The sequence below is a fragment of the Cervus elaphus genome, chromosome 4, assembly GCF_910594005.1.
Source record: "Cervus elaphus chromosome 4, mCerEla1.1, whole genome shotgun sequence".
Classification (NCBI taxonomy): Eukaryota; Metazoa; Chordata; class Mammalia; order Artiodactyla; family Cervidae; genus Cervus; species Cervus elaphus.
The window spans coordinates 59987991-60001891 of NC_057818.1; the positions used below are offsets into that span (position 1 = coordinate 59987991).

Below are 13901 nucleotides of genomic sequence, written 5' to 3' on the forward strand. Positions count from 1 at the left end.
AGGACACAAACAGATGGAGAAACATACTGTGTTCATGGATTGGAAGAATCAATATTGTCAAAATGGCTATGCTACCTAAAGCAATCTATAGATTCAATGCAAACCCTATCAAGCTACCAACGGTATTTTTCACAGAACTAGACCAAATAATTTCACAATTTGTATGGAAATACAAAAAACCTCGAATAGCCAAAGTAATCTTGAGAAAGAAGAATGGAACTGGAGGAATCAACCTGCCTGACTTCAGACTCTACTACAAAGCCACAGTCATCAAGAAAGTATGGTACTGGCACAAAGACAGAAATATAGATCAATGGAACAGAATAGAAAGCCCAGAGATAAATCCACGAACCTATGGACACCTTATCTTTGACAAAGGAGGCAAGGATATACAATGGAAAAAAGACAACCTCTTCAACACGTGGTGCTGGGATAACTAGTCAACCACTTGTAGAAGAATGAAACTAGAACACCTTTTAACACCATACACAAAAATATACTCAAAATGGATTAAAGGTTTAAATGTAAGACCAGAAACTATAAAAGTCCTAGAGGAGAACATAAGCAAAACACTCTCCGACATGAATCACAGCAGGATCCTCTATGACCCACCTCCCAGAATATTGGAAATAAAAGCAAAAACAAACAAATGGGACCTAATTAAAATTAAAAGCTTTTGTACAACAAAGGAAACTATAAGTAAGGTGAAAAGACAGCCCTCAGATTGGGAGAAAATAATAGCAAATGAAGCAACAGACAAAGGATTAATCTCAAAAATATACAAGCAACTCCTGAAGCTCAATTCCAGAAAAATAAATGACCCAATCAAAAAATGCGCCAAAGAACTAAACAGACATTTCTCCAAAGAAGACATACAGATGGCTAACAAACACATGAAAAGATGCTCAACATCGCTCATTACCAGAGAAATGCAAATCAAAACCACAATGAGATACCACTACAGGCCAGTCAGGATGGAAGCTATCCAAATGTCTACAAGCAATAAATGCTGGAGAGGGTGTGGAGAAAAGGGAGCCCTCTTACACTGTTGGTGGGAATGCAAACTAGTACAGCCACTATGGAAAACAGTGTGGAGATTTCTTAAAAAACTGGAAATAGAACTGCCATATGACCCAGCAATCCCACTGCTGGGCATACACACTGAGAAAACCAGATCTGAAAGAGACACGTGCACCCTAATGTTCATTGCAGCACTGTTTATAATAGCCAGGACATGGAAGCAACCTGGATGCCCATCAGCAGATGAATGGATAAGGAAGCTGTGGTATACATACACCATGGAGTATTACTCAGCCATTAAAAAGAATTCATTTGAACCAGTTCTAATGAGATGGATGAAACTGGAGCCCGTTATACAGAGTGAAGTAAGCCAGAAAGATAAAGAACATTACAGTATACTAACACATATATATGGAATTTGGAAAGATGGTAGTGATAACCCTATATGCAAAACAGAAAAACAGATGTACAGAACAGACTTTTGGAATCTGTGGGAGAAAGCGAGGGTGGGATGTTTCAAGAGAACAACATGTATATTATCTATAGGGAAACAGATCACCAGCCCAGGTGAGATGCATGAGACAAGTGCTCGGGCCTGGTGCACTGGGAAGACCCAGAGGAATCAGGTGGAGAGGGAGGTGGGAGGGGGAGATCTGGATGTGGAATACATGTAACTCCATGGCTGATTCATGTGAATGTATGACAAAACCCACTGCAATGCTGTGAAGTTATTAGCCTCCAACTAATAAAAATAAATGAAAAAAATAAAAAGTAAAAAAAAAAAATTAAAAATAAATAAATAAAAAGTAAAAAAAAAACAAAAACCTATGCTTCCCAAGCACTTCCAAAAAAACTGAAGAGTAGAAAATGCTTCTTACCTCATTTTATGAGGCCAACATCACTCTGATACCACAAGCACAAAATGGCAATATATATAAAGAAAATTACAGGCCAGAATCTCTCACAAACATAGATGCAAGAACCCTCACAAAATATTAGAAAATTGCATGCAACAATACATGGAAAGACTCATATGGACCCAAATTCAGCTTGGTAACATCTAGTTGTAGGAAGGAGGAGCTGGAAATGAAGGACGTGGCAGAGGACTTATTCATGAATTCCACAATTTGTCATCAAATCATAGCTTCCCTCGTAGCTCACCTGATGAAGAATCCACCTGCAATGCAGGAAATCCCAGTATAGTTCCTGGGTCAGGAAGATCAACTAGAGACGAGAGAGGCTACTCACTCCAGGACTGTTGGGCTTCCCTGGTGACTCAGATGGTAAAGAATCTGCCTGCAATGCAGGAGACCTGGATTCAATCCCTGGGTTGGGGAGATCCCCTGGAGAAGGGAACGCCTACCCAATCCGGTATTCTGGCCTGGAGAATTCCACGGAGAGAGGAGCCTGGCAGTCTACAGTCCATGGGGTCTCAAAGAGTTGGCTACGACTGGGCAACTTTCACTTCACTTCACATCTGACACATTCAGTTTTTTAAAATTTATTTTACTGATATATAGTGTTGACTTACAGTATGGTGTCAATGTCTGCTGTACTGCAACTTGATTTAGTGATGTTCTTTTTCATATTCTTTCCCACCATGGCTTATCACAAGATAGTAACTATAGTTCCATGTGCTCTGCAGTAGGACATTGTTCTTGATACATTCTGTGTTTAACAGTTTTCATCTACTAATCTCAAACTCCCAATGCATCCTTCCCCCACCTTCCCCCTTGTGAATCACAATTCTGTTTTCTGTCTGTGAGTCTGTTTTTTTTCATAGATAAGTTCATGTGTGTCATGTTTTTGCTCGCTGAGTTGCTTCAGTCATATCCAACTCTTCAGACTGCAGCCTACCAGATTTCTCCGTCCATGAGGATTCTCCAGGAAAGAGTACTGGAGTTCGTTGGAATCTTCCTGACCCAAGTAGTGGATCAAACTTGGATGGAACCCACGTCTCTTTATGTCTCCTTCATTGGCAGGAGGGTTCTTTACCACTCTACCACCTGGGAAACCTCAGTATTTTAGTTTCCATACATGAATGATACTACATGGTATTTGTCATTCTCTTTCTGGCTTAATCCCCTTAGTATGATCATCTCGAACTCTATCCATGTTGCTGCAAATGGCATTATTTCATTCTTTTCATGGCTGAGTTGTATTCCATTTTACACATACACCACATAGTATTTAACCAGTCAGGGTTACTTTCTAATTTCGGCTCAGGGGGAATATCTTGCTTTTGAAAAATACCCTCAAAATTGTTTTAGAAGTAATGGAGGAAAGATAAAATTTTGAGGAAACAACACTCAACAGCATTCTCCCTCTTCCTTCACAATATCAGCCATAGGATATGGACACACCGGGTCAGGAAGGACAGGCTGTTTACAGGTGTCCAGTGATGCAGGTGTTTGGGAGTGATGTCAGTGCATCGTGTTCAAAGTCCACTGTGTTATTCAATATTTCCTATACCTCAAAGAATTTTTTGCCTTCTACTGATATGATGAAAACACATTTATATGTTCTGTTATTCCTGGAATATTCCATTTTATTTATTTATTTATTTTTCTCATTCTTTTTTTTTCTTCATTTATTTTTATTAGTTGGAGGCTAATTACTTTACAATATTGAAGTGGGTTTTGTCATACATTGATATGAATCAGCCATGGAGTTACATGTATTCCCCATCTAGATCCCCCCTCCCACCTCCCTCTCCACCTGATTTCTCTGGGTCTTCCCAGTGCACCAGGCCCGAGCACTTGTCTCATGCATTCAACCTGGGCTGGTGATCTGTTTCACTATAGATAATATACATGTTTCAATGCTGTTCTCTCGAAACATCCCACCCTCGCTTTCTCCCACAGAGTCCAAAAGTCTGTTCTATACATCTGTGTCTCTTTTTCTGTTTTGCATATAGGGTTATCATTACCATCTTTCTAAATTCCATATATATGTGTTAGTATGCTGTAATGTTCTTTATCTTTCTGGCTTACTTCACTCTGTATAATGGGCTCCAGTTTCATCCATCTCATTAGAACTGGTTCAAATGAATTCTTTTTAATGGCTGAGTAATATTCCATGGTGTATATATACCACAGCTTCCTTATCCATTCATCTGCTGATGGGCATCCAGGTTGCTTCCATGTCCTGGCTATTATAAACAGTGCTGCAATGAACATTAGGGTGCACGTGTCTCTTTCAGATCTGGTTTCCTCCGTGTGTATGCTCAGAAGTGGGATTGCTGGGTCATATGGCAGTTCTATTTCCAGTTTTTTAAGAAATCTCCACACTGTTTTCCATAGTGGCTGTACTAGTTTGCTTTCCCACCAACAGTGTAAGAGGGTTCCCTTTTCTCCACACCCTCTCCAGCATTTATTGCTTGTAGACATTTGGATAGCTTCCATCCTGACTGGCGTGTAATGGTACCTCATTGTGGTTTTGATTTGCATTTCTCTGGTAATGAGCGATGTTGAGCATCTTTTCATGTGTTTGTTAGCCATCTGTATGTCTTCTTTGGAGAAATGTCTGTTTCGTTCTTTGGTCCACTTTTTGAATGGGTCATTTATTTTTCTGGAATTGAGTTTCAGGAGTTGCTTGTATATTTTTGAGATTAATCCTTTGTCTGTTGCTTCATTTGCTATTATTTTCTCCCAATCTGAGGGCTGTCTTTTCACCTTACTTATAGTTTCCTTTGTTGTGCAAAAGCTTTTAATTTTAATTAGGTCCCATTTGTTTGTTTTTGCTTTTATTTCCAATATTCTGGGAGGTGGGTCATAGAGGATCCTGCTGTGATTCATGTCGGAGAGTGTTTTGCTTATGTTCTCCTCTAGGACTTTTATAGTTTCTGGTCTTACATTTAAACCTTTAATCCATTTTGAGTTTATTTTTGTGTATGGTGTTAGAAAGTGTTCTAGTTTCATTCTTTTAAAAGTGGTTGACCAGTTTTCCCTGCAAAACTTGTTAAAGAGGTTGTCTTTTTTCCGTTGTATACCTTTGCCTCCTTTGTCGAAGATAAGGTGTCCTTAGGTACATGGATTTATCTCTGGGCTTTCTATTCTGTTCCATTGATCTATATTTCTGTCTTTGTGCCAGTACCATACTGTCTTGATGACTGTGGCTTTGTAGTAGAGTCTGAAGTCAGGCAGGTTGATTCCTCCAGTTCCATTCATCTTTCTCAAGTTTACTTTGGCTATTTGAGTTTTTTTGTATTTCCGTACAAATTGTGAAATTATTTGTTCTAGTTCTGTGAAAAATACCGTTGGTAGCTTGATAGGGATTGCTTTGGGTAGAATAGCCATTTTGACAATATTGATTCTTCCAATCCATGAACACAGTATGTTTCTCCATCTGTTTGTGTCCTCTTTGATTTCTTTCATCAGTGTTTTATAGTTTTCTATGTATAGGTCTTTTGTTTCTTTAGGTAGATATACTCCTAAGTATTTTATTCTTTTTGTTGCAATGGTGAATTGTATTGTTTCCTTAATTTCTCTTTCTGTTTTCTCATTGTTAGTATATAGGAATGCAAGGGATTTCTGTGTGTTAATTTTATATCCTGCAACTTCACTATATTCATTGATTAGCTCTAGTAATTTTCTGGTAGAGACTTTAGGGTTTTCTATGTAGAGGATCATGTCATCTGCAAACAGTGAGAGTTTCACTTCTTGTTTTCCTATCTGGATTCCCTTTACTTCTTTTTCTGCTCTGATTGCTGTGGCCAACACTTCCAAAACTATATGGAAGAGTAGTGGTGAGAGTGGGCACCCTTGTCTTGTTCCTGATTTCAGGTGAAATGCTTTCAATTTTTCACCATTGAGGGTAATGCTTGCTGTGGGTTTGTCATATATAGCTTTTATTATGTTGAGGTATTGAAACAAACCATTTAAAATGCAGATATACACATCTTTAAACCCTTTAATCTTTACTGTAACCAATTCAACAGTATGTGAACCGTGAACTTCCAGAGGTTCAAGCTGGAATTAAAAAAGGCAGAGGAATCAGGATCAAATTGCCAACATCCACTGGATCATCGAGAAAGAAAGAGTTCCAGAAATATCTATTTCTACTTTATTGACTATGCCAAAACTTTTGACTGTGTGAATCACAATCAACTGTGGAAAATTCTTAAAGAATTGGAATACAAGACCACTTGACTTGTCCCCTGAGAAATCTGTATGCAGGCCAAGAAGAAACAGTGAGAACTGGACATGGAACAACAGACTGGTTCCAAATCGAGTAAGGAGTATGCCAAGGTTGTTTATTGTCACCCTGCTTATTTAACTTAAATGCAGAATACATCATGCAAAATGCTGGGGTCAATGAAGCACAAGCTGGAATCAAGGTTACAGGGAGAAATGTGAATATCCTCAGAGATGCAGATGACACCAGCCTTATGGCAGAAAGTGGAGAAGATCAAAAGAGCCTCTTGATGAAAGTGAAAGAGGAGAGTGAAAAAGTTGGCTTAAAACTCAACATTTAGAAAATGAAGATCATGGCATCTGGTCCCATCACTTCATGGCAAAGAGATGGGGAAACAATGGAAACAGTGAGAGACTTTATTTTGGGGGGCTCAAATATCACTGAAGTTAGTGACTGCAGCCATGAAATTAAGAGATGCTTGCTCCTTGGAAATAAAGTTATGACCAACCTAGACAGCATATTAAAAAGCAGAGACATTACTTTGCCAACAAAGTCCATCTAGTCAAGGCTATGCTTTTTCAAGTAGTCATGTATGGATGTGAGAGTTTGACTGTAAACAAAAGCTGAGCAGTGAAGAATTGATGCTTCTGAGCTGTGGTGTTGAAGAAAACTCTTGAGACTCCCTTAGACTGCAAGGAGACCCAACCAGTCCATCCTAAGGCAAATCCATCCTGAATATTCATTTGAAGAACTGATGCTGGCTGAAAGCCCAATATTTGGCCCATGATGAGAAGAACTGACTCATTTGAAAAGACCATTATGCTGGGAAGGATTGAAGGCAGGAGGAGAAGGGGATGACACAGGTTGATGGCATCACCAACTCTATGGACATCAGTTTGAGTAAGCTCCAGGTGTTGGTGATGGACAGGTATGTCTGCCATGGTGCAATACATTGGGTCACAAGGAGTCGGACAAAAGATAAGACCACTAAAATTTGTGAAGGCATATCCCCTTATACTAGCTTCTTCCTTGTAAGAAACCATCACAGGAGGTAAAGACTGCTCATAGTGTTTAAAACATATTGATAATTATATAAATAATAAACAGTTCTCCTATGAATGTGACATCATCTGGGTAGTCATGTTATACTACATGGCAAGTGGATTTTTCAGGTCCATTAATTTTACTAATGAGTTGATTCAAGACAGGGAAATTCCCCCAATTGTCTATGGGCCAAGTGTAATTAGTTCAGTTCAGTTGCTCAGTCACATCCAACTACTTGTGGGCCCACGGACTGCAGCATGCCAGGCTCCAAGTCCAGCACCAACTGCCGGAGCTTCCTCAACTCATGTCCATCAAGTCAGTGATGCCATCTAAGCATCTCATCCTGTCGTCCCCTTCTGCTGCCTTCAACCCTTCACAGCATCATGGTCTTTTCCAATGAGTCCATTCTTCATCAAGTGGCCAAAGTATTGGTGCTTCAGCTTCAGCATCAGCCTTCCAGTGAATACTCAGGACTGATTTCCATTAGGACTGACTGGTCTGATCTCCGTGCAGTTCAAGGAATTCTCAAGAGTCTTCTCCAACACCACAGTTCAAAGGCATCAATTCTTCTGTACTCTGCTTTTTTGTGGTCCAACTCTCACATCCATCCACCACTACAGGAAAAACCATAGCTTTGACTAGATGGACCTTTGTCAACAATGTAATGTCTCTGCTTTTTAATATGCTATCTAAGTTGATCATAACTTTTTTTTTCAAAGGAGCAAGCATCTTTTAATTTCATGGCTGCATGACCATCTGCAGTTATTTTGGAGACCAAGGAAATAAATTCTGTCACTATTTCCATTGTTTCCCCAGCTATTTTACGTGAAATCATGGGACCACATGCCATGATCTTTGTGTTTCAAATCTTGAGTTTTAAGCCAGTTTTTTCACTCTCCTTTTTCACATTCATCCAGAGGTTCTGTAGTTACTCTTCACTTTCTGCCAAAAGGGTGGTGTCATCTGCATATCTGAAGTTGCTGACATTTCTCCTGGCAATCTTGATACCAGCTTGTGCTTCATCCCGCTTGGCATTTCGCATGATCTATTCTGCATATAAGTTAAATAAGCAGGGTGACATTATACAACCTTGATGTACTCCTTTCCCCATTTGGAACCAGTTCATGCTTCCATGTCCATTCTAACAGTTGCTTCTTGACTTGCATGCAGATTTCACAGGAGGCAGGTCAGGTGATCTGGTACTCTTCTCTCTTGAATAATTTTCCATAGTTTATTGTGATCCACACAGTCAAAGGCTTTGTTGTGTTCAATAATGCGTAAGTAGATGTTTTTCTAGAACTCTCTTACTTTTTTGATGATCCAGTGGAAGTTGGTAATTTGATCTCTGGCTCCTCAGCATTTTGTAAATCCAGCTTGTACATCTGGAAGTTCTTGGTTCATATACTGTTGAAGCTGGGCTTGGAGAATTCTGATCATTACTTTGATTGCACGTGAGATGAGTGCAATCATGTGGTAGTTTGAACACTCTTTTGCATTGCCTTTCTTTGGGATTGGAATGAAATCAGGACTTTTCCAGTCCTGTGGCCACTGCTGAGTTTTCCATACTTGCTGGCATATTGAGTGCAGTACATTCACAGAGTCATCTATTAGGACTTTAAATAGCTCATCTGGAATTCCATTACTTCCACGAGGTTTGCTCGTCGAGATGCTTCCTAAGGGTCATTTGACTTCAGACTACACGATGTCTGGATCTAGGTGAGTGTGAGTGATCACACCATTGTGGTTACCTGGGTCATAGATTTTTAGGTATAGTCTTCTGTGTATTCTTGCCAACTCTTCTTAATATCTTCTGCTTCTGTTAGGTCCATACCATTTCTGTCCTTTACTGTGCCCATCTCTGCATGAAATGTTCCCTCGGTATCTCCAATTTTCTTGAAGAGATAGCTAGCCTTTCTCATTCTATTGGTTTCCTCTATTTCTTTGCATTGATCACTGAAGATGGCTTTCTTATCTCTCCTTGTTATTCCCTGGTAGTCTGCATTCAGATGGGTATATCTGTTCTTTTCTCCTTTTCCTTTGTCATCTATTTTTCTCTCAGCTAATTGTAAGGCCTCCTTACACAACCATTTTGACTTTTTGCATTTCTTTTTCTTTGGAGTGTTCTTGAACAGTGCCTCTTGTACAATGTCACCAACCTCCGTCCACAGCTCTTCAGGCACTCTGTCTATCAGATCTAATCACTTGAAACTGTCACTTCCACTGTATAATTGTAATGGATTTGATTGAGGTCATACCTGAATGGTTAGTGGTTTTCCCACTTTCTTCAATTTCAGTCTGAATTTGGCAATAAGGAGTTCATTATCTGAGCCACAGTCAGCTCCTGATATTGTTTTTGCTGACTGTATAGAGTCTCCCCATCTTTGGCTGCAAAGAATATAATCAATCTGATTTTGGTGTTGAGCATCTGGTGATGTCCATCTGGTGTAGAGTTGTCCCTTGTATTGTTGAGAGAGGGTGTTTGCTATGTCCAGTGCTTTTTCTTGGCAAATCTCTGTTAGCCTTTGCCCTGCTTCATTTAGTACTCCAGGCCAAACTTGCCTGCTACTCCAGTATCTCTTGATTACCTACTTTTGTATTCCAGTCCCCTATGATAAAAAGGACATCTTTGTTGGTGTTAGTTCTAGAACGTCTTGTAGGTCTTCATCAAACCATTCAACTTGAGCTTCTTCAGCATTGATGGTTGGGGCATTGACCTGGATTACTGTGATATTGAATGCTTGGCCTTGGAAACGAACAGAGATCATTCTGTCACTGTTGAGATTACAGCCAAATACTGCACTTCGGACTCTTTTGTTAAATATGAGGGTTACTCCATTTCTTCTAAGGGATTCTTGCACATAGTAGTACATTTAATGGTCATCCGAATTAAATTCGCCTGTTCCAGCCCATTTTAGTTCACTGATTCCTAAAATGTCAATGTTCACTCCTCCCATCTCCTATTTGACCACTTCCAATGTCTTTTGGTTCATGGATCTAACATTCCAGGTTCCTATGCAATATTGTTCTTTGCATCAGACTTTACTTCCATCATCAGTCACATCCATAGCTGAGCATTGTTTACTTTGGCACCTTTTCTTTGTTCTTTCTCGAGTTGTTTCTCCACTCTTCTCTGGTAGCTGGAGAGCCTCATGTAAATCCGTGAAGTCTAATCATGCCCTCACACCATACACAAAAATAAATTCCACATGGCTCCAAGAGTTAAACAGAATATATGACACCATAAAACTGCTAGAAGAGAACATAGGCTACACTTTCTCTTGCATAAATTGCAGGATCACCCTTGGAAGTCCCAGGATCAAACAGACAGACTCTTACAGTTTCTATTACGTTTAGGTTTGACTTCATAAAATACAACAGCCTGGGAGGTTTAAATATAGATAGTTTTCCCAGTTTTTCACAGTTCTGGAGGCTAGAAGTACATGATCAAGTTGTCAGTGTGTTGGCTTTTTGTGAAGCCTCCAACTTGCATTTCAGATTTTCTTTTAATTTTGCACTGATGCACTAGTTTCTAGTGGCATATTGTTTCCTCTCCAGGATGCTCCTGAATTAAGAACTTGGTAAAATAATTGAGCCATCAGATCTACGTGATTTGATTTATAATTGTTTTCAAACCCTCACTCTTTTTCCTATTTATTTGTTCTGCACCCAATTCTTATCACAGGGTTCAATAATAATAAAGTTTATTTCCTACAAAATTTCCATAATAAGTGGCATTCAATAATGAAAATGAGTCTAAATTGATATAAGTTTTGCCGGTGGTTCCTATCATGAGTTCTTGAAGATGTTCCTCCTTTTCCTTTTGTCTCTTCGAATATACTTCCCAGGTGTTTTTTCTTTACCAATACTTTCATTGACGGTTCCATTCAATGGTTGAAGGTGAGGAAAGTACTAGTATTAGGGCAGAGACTCATCTCAGGGAAGTGAAGAATCCAGAGGGACGCACATGGTTTGTGTCAATCCCTAATGTGTGTGATTTCAGCATTTCTTCCTCGTGAGACCATGCCCTTCAGGGATCATGGAAAAGAAAATTCCTGTCAAGTACAACCAGTTGTCTCCTAAGGCTGCTAACTAGAAACTTGTAATTGTTTCCAGTAATTAACAACTGAGAGAAAAGTTTCCAGAAATGTTCTCAGCTCCCAAGCCTGCACTCCCAGTGCTGCTGCAGGTGAAAAGCTAATTGCTGTTTTGACGGGAGGGAAGGGGAGCACAGAGTCTCAAACCTATTTATCAGGATCTGGCTGCCTCCCTCCCATGCACATACTATGACCATCCCACCGAGCCCTTGTCCTGGAAGCTGGAAGGTATATTCATTGTACTTTCGTCTGAGCAGCAAAGTCTGTGAGAGAAAGGCAGATCAAGATTCTGGGTAAGTGATCACATCAGAAACTGACACCAACACCAATTTGTTGACATTCCAGCAAGTCTAGCACACCAGTGTATAAGAGACACAAGGATCCATGCTTTACAAGTGCCAAATTTTGCCTCTGTGTCCTGTATGTTAATGTCGACTGAAAATATTAATTCATTGCTAATATATTCACTGGGCTCAGACAATAACATACTGATTCAGCGTATGAATGGACAATAATAATTTGTTTTGTCTTAAACTGTTTTATCAGATGCTAGTGTTTTATGCCTTAAGGTTTATTGCCTACATATGATTATTCAAACATTTATATAATACATGTTATTTATTTGTGTTTCTGTCACGGGAAAAAAAGAGTCTTTGTGTTGCGATCCTCACAGTGAGACATTCTCATCTTCATGACATTGCCTTGTCCTGAGGCAGGCTCCTGCTGTATTCTACTGCCAGCAGTGATGTTCATGTGTTAAGATGCTAAGACTTTATTCATAGTATTTGGTTCCATAGAATAAAGGTTTACAAATACATGGAGTCATGTTATATGAAAATTAAAAAAAATACTACAGGTCTACAAAGAGAAAACTTGTGAAATCATAATCAAATATAGATCTGGTTCATTATATACTTTCAAAAACTAGCTGTTGTACATGGCTGGTGATCAGTGCACTCTCTTTTTTTGTTTTTGGCCGTGCATCAAAGTTCATGAGATAATAGATCCTGGACCAGGGATTGAACTTGGACCCTCTGCAGTGGAATGCAATCTTAATCATTTAAGCACCTGGGAAGTTCCTCAAACCACTGTCTTGAGTAGCCCAATGGGATTCAGTCCTCACTCTGCATTAAGAAGCAGGTTTGACAAAGACTTAACCTGTCTGGGAGTAGGTTACACTCTTCTGTATAACTAAGGTCCCTTCAGTTCCTGCCTAATGAATTTGTGAAGAATGAAGTAGGGATTGCATGATTATCTTCAGTGATTAATTTTACATATTAGTTCTCTTTAAATGTTATACATGGAACCCTTTAAAGGCTGCTGGTACTAGAAACACAAGAAGCAAATATTTCCAAGTGGGAACTATTGTTAAGTGGAGAATATTGGATTTCAGTTGACATGATGCATGTAACCCATGCCTCATATTCCCATGCAGGACATTGTAACTCAAAAGTACCAGTGACTGTGAACTGAGAGGATGGCCAGCAGCTTTTTCATGATAGGCATGATCATCTTAACACAGACCGTCATTGGAATTCTGGGGAATTTCTCACTCCTTTGCAGTTATATCATCCTTCACTTCATGGGTTACAGGTTAAGGTCCACAGATTTGATCCTTAAGCACCTCATTGTGGCCAACTCCTTGGTCCTCCTCTCTAAAGGGGTACCCCAGACAATAACAGTCTTTGGGTGGAAGCATTTCCGCAGTGATGTTGGCTGCAAACTTCTCTACTTTCTGCACAGAGTGGGGAGGGGAGTGTCCATCAGTAGCATCTGCCTCTTGAGTGTCTTTCAGGTGATCACGATCAGTCCCTGGAACTCCAGGTGGGCAGTGCTGAAAGTAAGAGCTCCCAAGTACGTGGTCCTCTCTATTTTCCTGTGTTGGATCCTGCAAATGCTGGTAAATGTCATTTTTCCTTTCAATATTACTGGCAAATGGAGTGACAAAAACATCACAGAGGAAAGAGATTTTGGCTACTGTTCTTCTATTGTTACTGACAAGTCTGAAGACGCCTTGTATGCAGCATTGCTATTATTCCCTGATGTTTTATGTTTGGGGCTCACGCTCTGGGCTGGCAGCTCCATGATTCTCATCCTGTACAGACATAAGCAGCAGGTCCAGCACATTCGTAGGACCGACGCCTCCTCCAGGTCCTCCCCTGAGTCCAGAGCTACTAAATTCATCCTTCTGCTCGGGAGCACCTATGTCTACTTTTATATTCTTTCCTCCATCTGTCAAGTTCTTTTGGCTCTTTTTGATCAGCCCAGCCTGTTACTTGTGGACATGAGTATAATAATTGCAGCGTGTTTCCCAACTGTCAGCCCCTTTCTGCTCATGAGCCACAACTCCAGTATACACACACTCTATTTGGCCTGGATAAGAAATGCAAAGTCCTCTACTATTATGAGAAAAGTGTGAATTTTATTTATTTCTATTACGATCAGTTGCCAGTTCATTTATTCACCCTCAGAATCCTAATTTAAAATTTGAATCTCAAGATAATATTATACCGGACATGCCAAGTATCTTCTTCAATATAAAGACCAATTGAAATATATTGTCATGAAATATGAATATATCAGTGAAATTTTCTTGTAGAAATGGAG

The 13901-nt window shown here is 39.7% G+C and overlaps 1 pseudogene; it reads left to right on the plus strand.

The window, feature by feature from the left end:
* Positions 1-12771: 12771 nt before the first annotated feature.
* On the plus strand, positions 12772-13582 carry LOC122692824 (annotated as a pseudogene).
* The last annotated feature ends 319 nt before the right edge of the window (positions 13583-13901 follow it).